The sequence below is a fragment of the Leucopleurus acutus genome, assembly GCF_964270905.1.
Source record: "Leucopleurus acutus genome assembly, chromosome: 2".
Classification (NCBI taxonomy): Eukaryota; Metazoa; Chordata; class Mammalia; order Artiodactyla; family Delphinidae; genus Leucopleurus; species Leucopleurus acutus.
In genome coordinates this window covers 169,141,823-169,160,101 of record NC_139143.1, presented here as the reverse complement: position 1 = coordinate 169,160,101, position 18,279 = coordinate 169,141,823, and the positions used below count along the sequence as shown (strand labels likewise).

Genomic DNA, 18,279 nt, shown 5'->3' with positions numbered 1-18,279 from the left:
TTGACTTAATAAGTAAAGATCAACATGTTGAAGAGCAATAATGTATGTAGATGATTATGTGACCTAAATCTTGCTACTGACTCACAGACCACAGTCCTTGTGAAAACAGTTAAGTACAAATTAGGGGATTCATTTGATCCAAGCCAGTATTTCTTTGATAAACCTCAGGTTGAAAGGCGCTACAAACTATATAATGGAGTGCCCCCAACATTTCTCCATATTGGAATATCTCTGGGGGCTCCTAGTATCTGAAAACCAGAAGAAATAAAAAATAGCACATATCACAATGATCTCTTCAAACTTTACTTATCATTAAATGTACTACCCACATCATAACAATCTTTCTAGACTTCAATTAACTCATCTCCAAGGTCATTACTACAAGGTAATATTTAAGAGCAAGAATGAAGTGTGGAATAGATTACGCAAAACAGTCATAATTCAAAAACCCTTTACTGTCCAACAGTCTACTGGTCCTCTCAGTTATGAGCAACAAGTCACCTTTGCTGCCTGAGGCTAGAGTAATGTCCCTTGTTTATTAAAGAGGAAGGTTATTCTTTTTCTTTCTTTAACACCTTTATTAGAGTATAATGGCCTTACAATGGTGTGTTAGTTTCTGCTTTGTAACAAAGTGAACCAGCTATACATATACATATATCCCCATATCTACTCCCTCTTGCATCTCCCTCCCACACTCCCTATCCCACTCCTCTAGGTGGTCACAAAGCACAGAGCTGATCTCCCTGTGCTACACGACTGCTTCCCACTAGCTATCTATTTTACATTTGGTAGTGTATATATGTCCATGCTACTCTCTCACTTCGTCCCAGCTTACCCTTCCCCCTCCCCATGTCCTCAAGTCCATTCTCTACATCTGTGTCTTTATTCCTGTCCTGCCCCTAGGTTCTTCAGAACCATTTTTTTTTCTTTAGATTCCATACATATGTGTTAGCATACGGTATTTGTTTTTCTTTCTGACTTACTTCACTCTGTATGACAGACTCTAGGTCCATCCACATCACTACAAATAACTCAATTTCATTTCTTTTTATGGCTGAGTAATATAAAGAGGAAAGCTATTCTGCCTACCTGAGAAAGACTGCTGATTGTCTGAAGCAGGACTTTCTCAAACCCCCTCATCCAATCATCACTACCTCCAAATGTATGTGAACAATTTCTAGCAGTGGATAAATGCAAAGAGAGTCAAACTAGGGACAGGCAGCGAGAGGGTAGAGTATGGAGCACGAACCTGAATACAGCTGGGGGAACCAATTTAAGGATTTTATTAACATGCTGACTGAATACCACCCCAATAATCTTAATTTGACTGAACTGTCACCACATAAAAATACAGTCGCATTGTTTTATTTTTTTTAAATTTATTTATTTTATTTTGTTTGCTGTGTTGGGTCTTCTTTGCTGTGCATGGGCTTTCTCTAGTTGTGGCGAGTGGAGGCTACTCTTCGTTGCAGCGCGGGCTTCTCATTGCAGTGGCTTCTCTTTTTGCAGAGCACGGGCTCTAGAGCACAGGCTCAGTAGCTGTGGTGCTCAGGCTTAGTTGCTCCACGGCATGTGGGATCTTCGTGGACCAGGGTTCGAATCTGAAGGTGGATTCATAATCACTGCACCACCAGGGAAGCCCGGGTCGCGTTGTTTTAAATTACACATTTTCAAAACCCAGAGCTGACACTATGCTACAAATGATACATTGTGTCACTAAGATGTAACAGCTTTGGGATGCTTGACAAAAATGTAAATTTATAAAATTCAAAATGACACTAAATTTAAGCCATATGAGAACAAAGACATAGAGATAAGGCTTGTTACTGTGGTAAAACAGTTTCAAAGGGCCTTGAAACAGAAGCTAGGCTCACAGTACAAGGCGTTTACATTATTTCAGTAAGCACATTGAATAAGCTCCTAAACTACAGGTGGTAAAGGAGGGGAAGGGAGATGAGGACAGCATCTTAGCTAAACTCTACAAACGTCAGATAAAATCATTTTGAACCTTCAGGCCAGAGTTAACATTTACAAAGCATGTAAATTAAACACATAAAGTTCTACATCTAGCTTTTTCTGTGGAATCTAAACATGCATTTAACTAGATGCTAGGCGTTTCTTGAAAATCCAAAAACCTACAAATAGTTTTAACCAAGAATGTTGGAATTCTATTTATATTTCCCAAGAAAAAAGTAGGAGTGGCTACAAAAATGAAAAAAATAAAGTAGGAATGGTAAGGGAAGGCAGAGAACATGCAATATGCATATTTATGTAATCATTACAGCAATCTCACAGTAATTATTCCCATTTGAGAGATTAGAACTGAGCCTCACAGAAATGCCTTCCCCAACCACTGTTGAGTAGGGAAGAGTGTTTAGATGGCATTTCCAGGATCTAAATCCAGATGTTCCAATTCAAAGTGCAATGTCCTTTCTATGTTATCAAGCTGCCTCCAGGGCAGCCACAGGAAGTTTCCACCCCCAGATAGAACTGCCTTCACAGCTTTTGCTGTGGGCTTTGATGAGTCAGCTCTCTTGGTCTTCTTGCCTTTGCTTTCCACTGTCTCCTCCCCCTACCTTCAAAATTTGCCCATCCTTCCCTCACAGCAATTTCCATCCCTTTCTATACTGCCTTCCCACCCACCCGTCATTCTCTCTTCTACCACGTTTTATCTGCTGGCTCGCTCACCCTCTCAGGTCTCCTCACCCTCTCTTTATCTTCAGCTCTCTGTTCACCTCCTCCAGCTCTCCCTCTTCCAGGGTGTGTCTCTCTCTGCCCCACATACAAGGTGAACCACTACTCCTCCTACCTCCTATAGACAACGAGAATGGAGCCTTTGCTAGTACAGAAACTCCATTTTAAACCATTTACCCACAGTTGAGTAGACAAGATAAACCAAGTCACTCTCACAAAAGTGTTTTTAACTAGTCAGGAACTTATTGTTTATAATGGGAGCTATACCTGATATGGTCATCAACACCAGGCAGACTCTCAACAAAATTCTTCCTAGGAAACAAAACTAATGATCAGAAGAAGACGCTCAGGAATCAAGAAAAATCAAATGATGAAAACAGACGACTGTAAGAAACTTCTTGGGCAGGTAACAGAAACCTTTTCTATCATAAAGGAGAAAAGCTGGCTGTAAATTATAATCAAAGAAAATGCTCCCATCAGGACAGAACTATCTTTTCAAGTTCTTGTACTCGACACCTCCCCCTCTTTCTCTAGTATTCAATTTGAGTGAAGGGTTAATGTTAATTTCTACTACGACTTACTAATTCCATCTTCACTTTTGCTAAATGTCTGTAAGGCTTCCTGCCTTCCACTAAATAACCTATCACCTCTGGTTTCACAAAACTATTTCCTATTTTTCTCTGTGGGCTACTTGACAGCTGCCCATCTCACACCCATCCAGGACTTTCTCTACTGAGGCCCCACCCCATAAAAGCATCTCTTACTCCCTTTACTGAAGAGGCAAAGTGAGAAAACCACGTTAGTGTCTGACCTACCTCATATTTCCTCACTTCATCCCACCCAAGAATATCATCTGTACAAATGACCTAGCTTCTGAGTTTCCTTTCCATTTCCCAGATACCAGAACTTCCTTTTGTAAGCCTCAACACCTGTCGTCTTCTTCTAACATAGATCTTGTCCTAACTAGAATCATAATTTTGCAAATTAAGTTGGTGTTTTACCGCATAGGAAGTTATAAAATCAAAACAGATAAACCCGGAACTATACATCACATTTGAAAAATGAAAAATTACGCAAAAGCATCACTTTACAAATCATTAAGAATGATATTCTAAAGTGCATTCCTTGAGAAGCCCTACTTACCATACCCAACATCCCATACACTTATCAGAATCAATGAATGATATACACTTCACTATTTCCATCTGTAAAACTGAGATAACACTGGCTACTTTATACGTTTACTATGAAGACTAAATGAGGGACTTCCCTGGTGGCACAGTAGTTGAGAATCCTCCTGCCAATGCAGGGGACACGGGCTCGAGCCCTGGTCCAGGAAGATCCCACATGCCATGGAGCAACTAAGCCGGTGCACTGCAACTACTGAGCCTGCGCTCTAGAGCCCACAAGCCACAACTACTGAAGCCCACGTGCCTAGGCCCATGCTCCACAACAAGAGAAGCCACCACAATGAGAAGTCACCGCAATGAGAAGCCCGCGCATCGCAACAAAGAGTAGCCCCCACTCACCGCAACTAGAGAAAGCCCGCGTGCAGCAACGAGGACCCAATGCAGCCATAAATAAATAAATTCATTAAAAAATATATTAAATGAGACATGTCTAATACCTAGTAGGCATTTATTCAACTATATCCATCTCACAGGTTATTCTCTTTAAGTTACTGAAATGTCCCCATACATCCATCTCTTCTTTCCCTATCCTCGGTTAGCAAAGGGTAGGTTTTGGTCATTCCAGGGAGGTGAGCCTCTCTCTATATAGGTCAGCATTTTCATAATCAATATTAGAAGTACCTAGATCACACAAACGTCTAACTTACTTTCTAAAACTTAGCATTTCAAAGTACAACCATTTTTCTCTCTTCTCAATTCCCAGCTAATCCTCAATTCAGAGAAACTTCCATTCTAATCCATTCAGAAACTTCCAACATATAAAAATAAAAATCATCACTAGTTCAAGCTCATGTTTTTTCCGTTCTCATAAGAAAAAAAAAAACATCTCAATAAAGTCACCTTCTCAAATTCCTTCATTCCCTGACTTCCATACCACTATGATCTCCTGGTTCTCCTCCTACTTCTCTATTCAGATTTTTGTCTTTTGGCCAGCCAACATCGCAGTCAAGGAAAAAAAAAAACCCACTGAAACTCAGACTTGGGTATAAAGGAATCCAAATTTAAGGAGTTAATGATCCAAATATGTAACAAATTACATTTATCAGATTTTCAAGCAGATATATATTACTGAACATTAAATCTCAAAGAACAAAGCGGTTACCATGGTGGTCCATGCAGTCCAATATAAAAGACCTAAAAATGAAGCAACTTTTGACAGCATTCTGGCTCAGTTCTTGGCCTTACTTTACTAGCATTCCTGTCCTCGGATTGCTGTCACTTAACTGCTCAGGGTGTCTTTACAATGAATGTCCCCTCACTTGAGCTAATTTGGCCACTTCTCTGTTGATTGTATACAAGAACCCAACTCAAACACAATAGGTACCACTAAGTTGGTATTTATGAAATCACACTGGAAGTCTATATTTTAAAACAGTAATCAGAGCTATGTAGTGCACTTGGAAAAATAAAGTTCAACAAAGCAACACTTTTTTGAATATTTTCTGTAACAGACCTATTTCAAGACACCTGCCTAGAAAGGGCAACTTTGTGATTCCCACCACCTCTGGCCACAAACAACTATAACAAAAGTATTCTCCTAAATGGCCAAACCCCTAGTACCTGAAGAGAAGTGATAAACTGACCTAATCAGATACTTCTCCTTAGCATTCAGGCCAGATAGCAATGGAGAGATAAAGTGAAATTCCCTAAACACTTGGCAGTTGTAGCTGTCATTTTGGGTCAAGTATAACCCGGTGAATAAGGAGTAGATGGTCAACACAAAGAAGAGAAAGAATGTGCTGAAAAAAATCAGAGACAAGACACTATGGAACCCCTATGGAAACAGAAAAGCCTCCTAGTGCCCAGGAGGCCCACGTATATATTTCCTGCTCTGGGGTTCAGAGAGAATCCCTGGTGTTCCCTCATTTAATGCCCTGAATTTTTGCCAAGCAGAAAAGACTTCTATACCTTGAGACTAAAACTGCCTTTACTAGAATATTTATTTCCTCAACCACTGAATCTCAGTTCTCAGGCATTTTTCTCCTCCACACCTTTGTTCCCCTGGAGGATTTTTTGCAAAGGCAAGCCTAGATCACGATGGCTCCATTTCACTAACATAGACCCAGAACAATACAAGCAGAAGAGCTGGTGCCAAGAACCATTACAGGAAGGGGATACCAGAGAGAAAAAGCCAGCAAATGCAGAAGAAACTTGAGCAATGAGAAGAAGAAATGGAATACGAGGATTAACCTAATCTGAATTTAATCATTAATGGAAAAACATTTAATAAGTCTGTTCTACACCATCTTCTGCTTTCTTGTATCTGTATTATAAATAATAACAACAACGAATATTTACTGAGACTTACTTTGTGCCAGGTCCTGTCCTATAAAAATCTTTATATGCTGTATGATCTCTTTAATATTCGTAACAATTTGAAAATGCAGGTACTCTTATCCCCATTTTGTGAGAAAAGCAAAAAGTTATCACATTCCTCTAATAAAATATAAATAAATCAACATTCTTCTTGATTACTGGGAAAAAACAAAAACAAAAGACTACTCTTTAAGCTTAGGAGGAGGCAAACCCTACTACGTGATCTTATTTATTCACTGTTAATAGCAACACTAAATACCAGCATTTGCTGAGTTTTCAAGGCACTGTACTGCAAAATAGACATTATTCCATTTTATAGATGAGGACCAAGGTTCAGAGGCATGATCTGTCTAAAGTCATATAGCAGATAAAGATCAGAAGTGGAATTCAAATTCAGCTCTCTATCCCCTTTACTAGCACTTCTTTCTGTTCTCATCAAAGATAAGCACAAGGGCTCCAGGACACCTGGCTTAAACAGTTGTTGTTCTGGAAACTGATTACTACACTGGTTTTTTTTCTAATTCTATTTATTTATTTGTTTATTTTATTTTTGGTTGCATGTTGGGTCTTCGACACTGCTCGTGGGTTCTCTCCAGTTGCAGCGAGCGGAGGCCACTCCTCGCCATGGTGAGTGGGCTTCCCAACGCGGTGGCCTCTCCCGTTGCGGAGCACGGGCTCCAGGGGCACCGGCTTCAGCAGTTGTGGCACGCGGGCTCAGCAGCTGCGCCATAGGGGCTCAGCTGCTCCGCAGCATGTAGAGTCCGCCCGAACCCGCGTCCCCGGCATTGGCAGGCGGACTCTTAACCACTGTGCCACCAGGGAAGCCCTACATTATTTTTATACAGGAGGAAAATGAAGTCACCACAGCAGCCAGGATTACGCTGAACTTCCATTTTTTTTTATTATTATGTATCATTAAAAACTGCTACTACCTTGGACTTCCTTGGTGACGCAGTGGTTAAGAATCCGCCTGCCGGGCTTCCCTGGTGGCGCAGTGGTTGATAGTCCGCCTGCCGATGCAGGGGACACGGGTTCGTGCCCCGGTCCGGGAAGATCCCACATGCCGCAGAGCAGCTAGGCCCGTGAGCCATGGCCGCTGAGCCTGCGCGTCCGGAGCCTGTGCTCCATAACGGGAGAGGCCACAACAGTCAGAGGGCCCGCGTACCGCAAAAAAAAAAAAAAGGAATCCGCCTGCCAATGCAGGGTACATGGGTTCAAGCCCTGGTCCGGGAAGATCCCACATGCCATGGAGCAACTAAGCCTGCGCGCCACAACTACTGAGCCTGCGCTCTAGAGCCCACTAGCCACAACTGCTGAGCCCGCATGCCACAACTACTGAAGCCTGCATGCCTTGAGACCATGCTCCGCAACAAGAGAAGCCACTGCAGTGAGAAGCCCAGGCACCACAACGAGGAGGAGCCCCTGCTCGGCACAACTACAGAAAGCCTGTGAGCAGCAATTAAGACCTAACGCAGCCAAAAGTAAATAAGTAAACAAATTTATTTAAAAAAAACTGCTACTACCTTTAGCAATTAAATACCATTGAAGTTCCAAATTATATAATGTGTTGATGGCATTCAGCTAGGATAGTTAACAGACCCAAGTGATAAACTGTAAGTTACCAAAATTGATTTGCTACCATACTACCATAATACATACACCTCACGGAAATGTCAGCACTTCATAAACATAAAAGAAAAACAATTTATAAAGTAAAAAGAATAAATAATATTTTCAGAAGCAGTTAATAAAGCCTATGATACTAGTGACCTTTAACTACAAAAACCTCACAATTGCTGGTTCTGACGGTCTTCATCTTAATTTCACCAATCATGATCAAGCTGAAATCAGTAAGGAGAGCAAGGCCATTTTAACTGGAGAGAGAAACTGTCTAATTGATATGGAAGAACCTAATAAGTGTAAAACTTAAGATAATGATAAATCTTATCTCCACTTGTCTGGAAACTACTACCTGTAGCAATCTGTCTGAATGGTATACTCCTGACTTCCAAAAGAACAAATTCCAAAAGCATGAAAGAGACTCCTACACAACTACTATTATAGATCACACTTACAACAAAAAATGGTTATTTGCAAATAGAGGATACATCAAGGGTCTTCATTAGCAGTAAAAGTTTCATTCTGAAATACCAATCTCAAAAGATGACATATGGAAAAAGCAAAAAAACTAAATCAAGAATGTTCACCAGAAGTTCTTAAATCGAGTTGTGGCAAATGTGTATCAGGCTCTTTTCAAACAATGAAACCAAATTTAATATATTTGCCATCATTGGAATCTTACCAGCACAGTGTAAGAATCTATGTAAATAATGTGAAAATAACAAATATTTGTCCACAAAAAAAGACACAGAATTTGCTTTTCCAAACTTTTACTAATATTAAATTTTTTGAGATTCACTTTGTCATCCCTGTGCTCTCTAATGGACATGTAATAGTAGGCATAAAAGGCTTGTAAGAATTTTTACCATAAGAACAGTCTGTGAAAGAAAACAAATTATGGGCCTCCACAGCCACTGATATAAATTTTCTACAAATTGTAAGACAGTGAATATTTTTTAATAGATGTACAACTTAGACTACCAGTGAAAACAACAATTGTGAAAAGTAAGTGGAAGAACTATCAACTACAAGGCATGCCTACAGTGGTAGTCTCTGCGGATTGATTCGGGGGTGAGAGGACGACTACTTATATAAAGCCTGCTTCTCTAGTTGATCTGTTCTCCCTTTTCGACAGACTAGGAGTGAAGAAATTTACAATGAAGTTCAAAGACCATGATACAGGTGTCTTACTGCCTTCTCAACTACTGAAATAACATCTACTAAGTAGCAAAACTGCACTTTATCAATAGTGCCATGGCAGTTTGTCTTATCTCCCTAAAAGTAAACCCCACAGTATTAAAAACATGACAGGCATTACATACAAATATTTGTAACGTGAGAAATTACCCTCAATCTTCGGAGTGACAAAATAGCAGAAACATGACTTCCACAGCCAGCTTCTTTAAAATGATTCTTATCTTGTTTAAAAGAACACATTGTCATGCTTTTTCGAGCTTTTCAAGAAAGAAATTTGACAATATGCATCAAGTTTTATAAACGTTCATGCCTTTTGATCCAGTAATTCTACTTCTAGGAATTAAGCCTAAGCAAATAACCAGAAATATGGGCAAAGATTTGTTATCGAATATCTTCATCGTGGCACAGTGATGTGAAAAGTGGTTTGAGGGACTTCCCTGGTGGTCCAGTAGTTAAGATGCTGCGCTACCAATGCAGGGGGCGCAGGTTTGAACCCTGGTTGGGGAACTAAGATCCCACATGCCACATGGCCAAAAAAATAAAAAAATAAGAAAAAAATAGCAAAATATTTTTTAAAAGTGCACAATAAGCACCTTTGCTTATAAAGCTTACTCTTTTCTTTTTTTTGCGGTATGCGGGCCTCTCACTGTTGTGGCCTCTCCCGCTGCGGAGCACAGGCTCCGGACGCGCAGGCTCAGTGGCCATGGCTCACGGGCCTAGTCGCTCCGCAGCATGTGGGATCTTCCCGGACCGGGGCACAAACCCGTGTCCCCTGCATCGGCAGAAGACTCTCAACCACTGCGCCACCAGGGAAGCCCAAGCTTATTCTTTATTTTAGTTGATTAAGATGTTTCTAGAAGAGGATTATTGGTTTGAAAGGTAATAATATATTAAAGACTTCATAAATGTTAAATTTAGTTTCAGGAGCTTCTTTCTGATTTTTTTTCATTGACATTATAGAAAACGTAGAAACTACTGATGAAGTTTTAGGTTAACATTTGAGTATATTACCTTCCAGTCTTATTTTGTGTATGTCTCTATATGGAAATATACACATATCATTTTATGTATGTAGATTTGTGGCCTATTATAGAATCCTTACACATAAACGTATTCTCTAAGACTTTAAAAAATGTTTTAAGTAGCTACATAAAATTCTGTAAATGAATAGATGCTGTATTTAATAATTCCTGCTGTATTTAAACTTTTTCAAACCACTTTTTTAAAAATAAATTTTTATTTTACTTTATTTATTTATTTACTTATTTATTTGGCTGCATCGGGTCTTAGTTGTGGCATGCAGGATCTTCGTTGAGGCATGTGGGATTTTTTTGTTGCAGCTCATGGGCTCTTCATTGTGGTGCGCAGGCTTCTCTCTAATTGTGGAGTGCGTGTTTTCTCTTCTCTAGTTGTGGTGCGCATGTTTTCTCTTCTCTAGTTGTGGTGCGCAGGCCCCAGGGTGTTTGGGCTCAGCAGTTGTGGCTCGCGGGCTTAGTTGCCCTGTGGCCCCTGTGGCATGTGGGATCTTAGTTCCCCCACCAGGGATCGAACTCGCGTCCCCTGTATTGGAAGGAAGATTCTTAACCAGTTTAATCCTTGGTGGGGAACTAAGATTCTGCAAACTGCCATACGAAGTACTGATACATGCTACAATGTGCATGAACCTTAAAAACATGCTAAGTGAAAGAAGCCAGACACAAAAGGCCACATATTATATGATTCCATTTATATGAAATATCCAAAACAAACAAATGTAGAGAGACAAGAATAGGTTTTTGTTTGCCAGGGACTTAGGAAAGGGGGAAATTGACAATGACTACTAATGAGTACAGGGTTTCTTTTGGGAGTGCTAAAAATGTTCTAGTGTTAGAAAGCACGATGGTTGCATAGCACTATAAAAACACTAAAAACCACCAAATTGTAAACTTAAGGGTGAACTTTATGGTATGTGAATAATATCTTAGTAAAGCTGTTATTTAAAAATAGGAGAGGCTTCCCTGGTGGTGCAGTGGCTAAGAATGCCTGCCAATGCAGGGGACACAGGTTCGAGCCCTGCTCTGGGAAGATCCCACATGCCGCAGAGCAACTAAGCCCGTGCACCTCAACTACTGAGCCTGCGCTCTAGAGCCCACCAGCCACAACTACTGAGCCCATGCGCTGCATCTACTGAAGCCCATGCTCTAGAGCCCGTGCTCAGCAACAAGAGAAGCCCGCGCACCGCAACTAAGAGTAGCCCCCATTCCCCGCAACTAGAGAAAGCCTGCGTGCAGCAACGAAGACCAAACACAGCCAAAAATAATAAATAAAAATAAATAAATTTTTAAAAATAAAATAAATCTTTTTTTAATAAATAAAAATAGGAGATGGCAAACACTTTCTGTAACATGTCAAATAACAAATAATACAGGCTGGGACTTCCCTGGTGGTCCATTGTGGTGCGCAGGCTTCTCTCTAATTGTGGAGTGCATGTTTTCTCTTCTCTAGTTGTGGTGCGCAGGCCCCAGGGTGTTTGGGCTCAGTAGTTGTGGGTAGCCCGCAAAGCGTCTTTGTCAGGTATTCTTTGTTTTTATTTTCAACTACACATTTAAAAATGTAAAAACCATTCTTAGCTCAAGAGCCATACATAAACAGGCAGCAAGCTAGATTTGGCAGGGAGGCCATAGTTTGCCAAACCTGGTTTAAAAATAAGCCATTCCTAAAATGTTTACAAGTGAATGTGTGCTAAGTTAACGCTGATCCAAAAACTAAGCAAAGCTCTCTTATCAAACTTATAAATGGAGCTTCCACAAATGTTACTGGATAAAGGGAACATAGGGAAACATATCAAACAGAATTTAGTACTTTTATTAATAATTAAGATCACATATTGGGTTGGCCAAAAGGTTCATTCGGTTTTTCTGTAAGATGGCTCTAGTAGCACTTAGCTGTCTTTAACATCATTCGAAACAATTTTGTTAGATTGCATGTGACAGCTGTCATATCAGCGTGCATTTAAAAAAAGACTTATCGGGCTTCCCTGGTGGTGCAGTGGTTGAGTCCGCCTGCCGATGCAGGGGACAAGGGTCCGTGCCCCAGCTCGGGAAGATCCCACATGCTGCGGAGCGGCTGGGCCCCTGAGCCATGGCCACTGAGCCTGCGCGTCCGGAGACTGTGCTCCGCAACGGGAGAGGCCACAACAGTGAGAGGCCCGCGTACCGCAAAAAAGAAAAAAAAAAAAAGACTTATCAAAATTGGTGAATTTTTGTGTAGCCATTTTCATACTGAAGATGGAAGAAAAAAGCAACATTTTCAGCATACTATGCTTTGTTATTTCAAGAAAGGTAAAAATGCAACTGAAACGCAAAAGAAGATCATGCAGTGTATGGAGCAAGGGCTGTGACTGATCAAAAGTGTCAAAAGTGGTTTGCGGGATTTCCCTGGTGGTCCAGTGGTTAAGAATCCGCCTTCCAATGCAGGGGACTCAGGTTCAATCCCTGGTCAGGGAACTAAGATCCCACGTGCCACGGGGCAACTAAGCCCAAGAACCACAACTACTGAGGCCACAAGCCACAACTACCAGCCCGTGCGCTCTGGAGCCCACACGCACCTCAGTGAAAGATCCCACATGCTTCAACAAAGATCCTGCATGCTGCAATTAAGACCCAACACAGCCAAATAATTTTTTTTTAAGTGGTTTGAGGGGCTTCCCTGGTGGTGCAGTGGTTAAGAATCCACCTGCCAATGCAGGGAACACGGGTTCAAGCCCTGGTCCGGGAAGATGCCACATGCCGCGGAGCAACTAAGCCCAGGCGCCACAACTACTGAGCCTGCGTTCTAGAGCCCGCGAGCCACAACTACTGCGCCCGCGGGCCACAACTACTGAAACCCATGCGCCTAGAGCCCGTGCTCTGCAACAAGAGAAGCCACCGCAATGAGAAGCCCGCACACCTTAACTAAGAGTAACCCCCACTCACCAGAACTAGAGAAAGCCTGCATGCAGCAACGAAGACCCAACGCAGACAAAACTTAATTAATTAATTAATTTTTAAAAAGTGGTTTGCAAAGTTTTGTGCTGGAGATTTCTTGCTGGACGATGCTCCACAGTCGGGTAGACCAGTTGAAGTTGATAATGATCAAATCGAAACATTAACTGAGAACAATCAACGTTATACCACTCAGGAAATAGCCGACATACTCAAGATACCCAAATCAAGCGTTGAAAATCATTTGCACTACCTTGGTTATGTGAATCGCTTTGATCTTTGGGTTCCACATCAGTTAAGACAAAGAAACCTTCTTGACCATATTTCCGCATGCAATTCTCTACTGAAACAGAACGAAAACGTTCTGTTTTTAAAACAAATTGTGACGGGCAATGAAGAGTGGATACTGTACAATAATGTGGAACGGAAGAGATCACAGGGCAAGCAAAATAAACCACCAACAACCACACCAAAGGCCGGTCTTCATCCAAAGACAGTGATGTTGTGCATATGGTGGGATTGGAAGCGAGTCCTCTATTATGAGCTCCTTCCAGAAAACCAAACGATTAATTCCAACAAGTACTGCTCCCAATTAGACCAACTGAAAGCAGCACTCGATGAAAAGCATCCAGAACTAGTCAACAGAAAACGCATAATCTTCCATCAGGATAACAAAAGACCGCATGTTTCTTTGATGACCAGGCAAAAACTGTTACAGCTTGGCTGGGAAGTTCTGATTCGTCCACTGTATTCACCAGACATTTCACCTCTGGATTTCCATTTATATAGGTCTTTACAAAATCCTCTTAATGGAGCACCTGGAACAGTTCTTTGCTCAAAAAGATAAAAAGTTGTGGGAAGATGGAATTATGAAGTTGTCTGAAAAATGGCAGAAGGTAGTGGAACAAAAGGGTGAATACGTTGTTCAACAAAGTTCTTGGTGAAAATGAAAAACGTGTCTTTCATTTCTACTTAAAAGCCGAAGGCACTTTTTGGCCAACCCAATAAAACTAAGACAAGAATTAAAAACCATATTAAAAAATAAAGATAGCTGCTCACATATTAGAAGAAGTTGAACACCATTAGCCATCAGGGAAATACAGATTAAAACCACAATGAGATATCATTACGTATGTATCAGAATGGCTAAAATAAAAAACAGTAATACCACCAAATGCCGTTGAGCGCACAGAAAAATTGTATTATTCAAACATTACTGGTCCAGAAAACAACTCGGCCGTTTCTTTATAAACTAGACATCCAACTACCATTATTACCTAGCAATTGGACTCCTCGGCTTTTATCTGATGTTCACACAAAAACCTGCACATGAATGTTCACAGCAGCTTCATTTACAATAACTAAAAACTGGAATCAGCCCAGATGTCCTTCAACAGGTTAAACAAACTATGGTGCATCTGCACCATGCACACTATGCAGCAATAAAAAGGAATGGCCTACCTACCACAGGCAACAACTTGGATGAGACTCCAGAAAAGTATGCATAGCAAAAAAGGCCAGTCCCCACCAAAGGCTATATGTATGGTATGACTCCATTTATATGACTTTTTTGAAATGACAAAATTGTAGAAATGGAGAATAGGATAGATTAGTGGTTGGGGGGAGGCCCCCCAACCCGTGCAAAGGGAAAGGGGGTGTGTAAAAAGGGCTACTCAAGGGTCCCTTGTTGTTTTGGAACTATTCAGTACTTTGTGGTGGTTAAGTATATGAACCTATACAGATGGTAAAATTATATTGAACTTCGTACACACACACACACACACACACACACACACACACACCCAAATGAGTACAAGTAAAACTGGAGATGTGAATAGGACTGGATGGATTTTAACGTCAATAACCTAGCTGTGATGCTATACTACACAATGTTACCTACAAAGGTTATACTGTAAAATGGGGAAATAGAGGAACGTATACAAAGGATCTCTCTGTATTATTTCTTACAACTGCAGGAATCAACAAATAACTAAGTCAAAATTTTAATTTAAAGAAAGATGACTGCTATGAAGAAACAATGAAGACACGACTTAAAATGATGGTTCCCAAGCACGAAAACTAAAATAATCAAATATATAACCAAAGGAACCTTTCTCAAGCTACAAAACTATGCAGCTCTCACCCACATAGCACACAAAAATCACATCCTGACCAAACTACCCTAAATTTGGAGAATTCAAAAAAAAATAGAACTTACCCTTGGTTCTCTAAAACACTACCCGCCAAAGACAATAAAATGAGATCTACCGTCAATGGCCCGAAGATTTTTATGTCCTGACACAATTGTCTTTCATGTATAAAGGCTATAAGAACACAATATACAAAAGAAGTAATAAAATACGCCACCCACACGTCACCTTTCAAGCAATGACTGTATCAAGCACTCCAGCCAACCAAGAGAATTAAAATTAAGCACACAAAAATGGATAAACTGTCATACAACTATTTAATGGGATACTACTAATTAAAAGGATCCATTTATTGTTATATGTAACATGGATTCTCAAATGTAGTACGCTAAGTGAAAGAAACCAGATTCAAAAGCTACATACACTTACAGTATATATATATATGACATTCTGGAAAAGGCAAAACTATAGGGACAAAAAACGGATTAGTGGTTACCAGTTGCTGGGAATGGAGGTAAGAGCTGACTATGAAGGGGCTCCAGAGAATCTGGGGAAGCGTGAAAACTTTTGTATCTTGGCATCCGGTGGCAGGGTCTGGGGAAGGGGCAGCAGGTGCCATGTCGGGCTGCAAAGGTGGCAAGAAGAAGCCCCTGAAGCAGCCCAAGAAGCAAGCCAAGGAGATGGACAAGAAAGGTAAGGCATTCAAGCAGAAACAAAGAGGAGCAAGGCCACGGGAAAGGCCTCCTGGCCACAGGTGGAATTAAGAAGTCTGGCAAAAAGTAATGTTCCTTGTGCCTGAGGCAATGATGATCCTTAATTCCATTCCTGTTTAAACATCTGAATTAAACATCTGGATTCCCTGCCATCACATCTCTGCCACCTACAGCTAGAATCAAGTGTTGTCTTGGAACCCATTGTACATTTAAGAATAAACGTTTGTTAAAAAAAAAAAAGTTTATAACTCGACTGTGGTTTACAAGGATATACGCATTTGTCAAAATCTACAGAAGTGTATATGCTAAAATATTAGTGAATTTCACTGTATGCAAAATTATATCTTAAAAATGAGGGAAAAAATAATTACACAAGAGGTAGAATATAGCATTAGAAAGACTAGCAGTATTATTCCCATTCTAAGAACAGAGGTGAAGAAAATAATCTAAACTACAAGTACTGATAAACAAAAATGTTCATTACAACACTACCAACATTAGTAAAAATTAGAAACCTAAATGATCAATATTAAGACATTATTACAGAAAAGAATGAGGTCACTACACAGAGTAGAATGTGGTATAACCTTAAAATTATCTATGGAAATAATCTATCATAAAAACAATTTTGATATGTTAGACCCCCCCCCAAAAAAAGATAGAAAACTATAATCACAAAAATGTTTTTATTTTATCTCAATTGTTTCACAAAAGATTTCGAGTGACTTAGAAAATCATATAACTTCCACTAGTGAGAAAATTAAGGCAAAGGGAAAATGAAAAGAGCCTACTTTATAAACTGTATGCAATTAAGTCCTATATACTTATTATAAATGAACCATAAATTTAGTTCTAACCTCTCGTTAATGGTTAACCAAAACAGAGAAATGATTAATAAAAACTCATACTTCCCATCAAACTTTTAAAAAAGCACAGCTCAAGAAATTATTATCCTTGTTATTAGAGATGCGATGATTTACATTTTTTTAAGTTTTGAATAAAAACACTAGATGGACATGTTACAAAAGGTAAACTAACAGATTCTGAAGATTGAATTATAGTTGGGGGTTGGTTGGGTTTTCGTTTGTTTCTAGGGTGTTTTTATTTTTATAATTTTATAATTATCTATACTTTCCGAAATGTTTACAATGAGCATTTACTGATTTTTAGAATTCAAAAATACCTACAAGTCATTATTTTTAATGGAGGGAAAAAAACACTGTATTTGATTTTTAAATCACTGTTTATTAGGATACAGAGAATGGAACTAGGCCATGGAAAGAGTCCTTAGTTCACTTACAATATTAAGAAACAAAATTACATTCATCACCAATAGAAATGACTCTTGTTTTAACATATCTGCAAAAGTAGTTGATATATTTCTAGATGTAACCGAAATAAACTCTAGTGTGGTAACAAAGGTGATCTATATTATTAATCTAACATTTCTCAAGTTTGAACAGTTATTACAGTCATAATGTAAATAGTTGGCATAGGAGATAGGAGCTCCCTTATCTAAAAGGTCTTCTGCCCGGGGAACCTAGTAAATGTCTTCCTCCATTCAGCAGCCTTGAAGCTAACCCTCACTCCTCCTTTGTTTCAACATTCTATTGTTTGTAGTATGTAAGGGAACAGGAATTCTCAATGAGTAAGTCTATCCAGATAAATCACTGCAACATAATTAAAGAGGGCAGCTACCAAACACATCAAATAGCTCATTCTGGACTTCATGAGCCTGAGAGAGAACATAATACATAAATCCAAAACTATATCTGTGGGAGAAAATATTTTAATAGAATTCTATCTCTTCTGAATTAAAAACAAAAGCTAAAGATGTACTAATCAAGATATCAGTGATTCTTAACCAAGAGACAGAATACAAGGGAGGAGGCAGAGCTTAATAAACTTTTAATATTATATACACTGGTATGTATTTTGTGTGGTTTGTTTAATTCTTTACAGAATTCCACCTAATGTTATGCAAATAGTAAACCTTCATTTGCTCTTTTTTGAGAACAGCTACTATCTTTAGTTTCTTACCCTGTTTGTATTACTGTGAGATCATGAACCATGGAAGTTTTCCCTCTTGGGGTTGAGAGGGACTTCAGGTATAACAAATTTATTAGGTTTTAACTTGGAGACTGTGGATGCTGTAGAATAATATTTGAAATTGGATTTAAAAAAAATCAAAACATGTTTTTATTTCCTACATTAAAAATAATGGCTTTTAGGAAATTTTGAACTCTAAAAACAATAAATCCTCACCGTAAACAGTTTGGAAAGTAGGGACAGCAAATTACAAAATGGCAAATGAAGGCTATTAAGAAAATTAAATCAGGGAAGGGAGACAGAGTTGCAATTAAAATAATGTTCACAGAAAGCCTCATTGAGAAGGTAACATTTAAGCAAAGGACTGGAAGGAGGTAAAGGAGCAACT

The 18,279-nt window shown here is 39.6% G+C and overlaps 1 protein-coding gene and 1 pseudogene across 13 annotated transcripts in view; one reads left to right on the top strand and one right to left on the bottom strand.

Moving 5' to 3' along the window:
• The window catches only part of PUM1 (pumilio RNA binding family member 1), a 164,755-nt gene that overhangs the window by 93,977 nt on the left and 52,499 nt on the right, over nucleotides 1-18,279 (bottom strand). Inside the window, exon 2 of one of the 12 annotated variants that reach the window (XM_082833308.1) lies at nucleotides 2,962-3,006. The exons of the other annotated variants lie outside the window; for them this stretch is intronic. The gene's annotated coding sequence lies outside the window, so the exon portion shown is untranslated. The remainder of the gene's footprint in view (nucleotides 1-2,961; nucleotides 3,007-18,279) is intronic. 12 annotated transcript variants of the gene reach the window in all.
• Nucleotides 15,683-18,089, top strand: LOC309972810 (translation machinery-associated protein 7-like; annotated as a pseudogene). The gene has a single exon. The product of its transcript is annotated as a translation machinery-associated protein 7-like (transcript).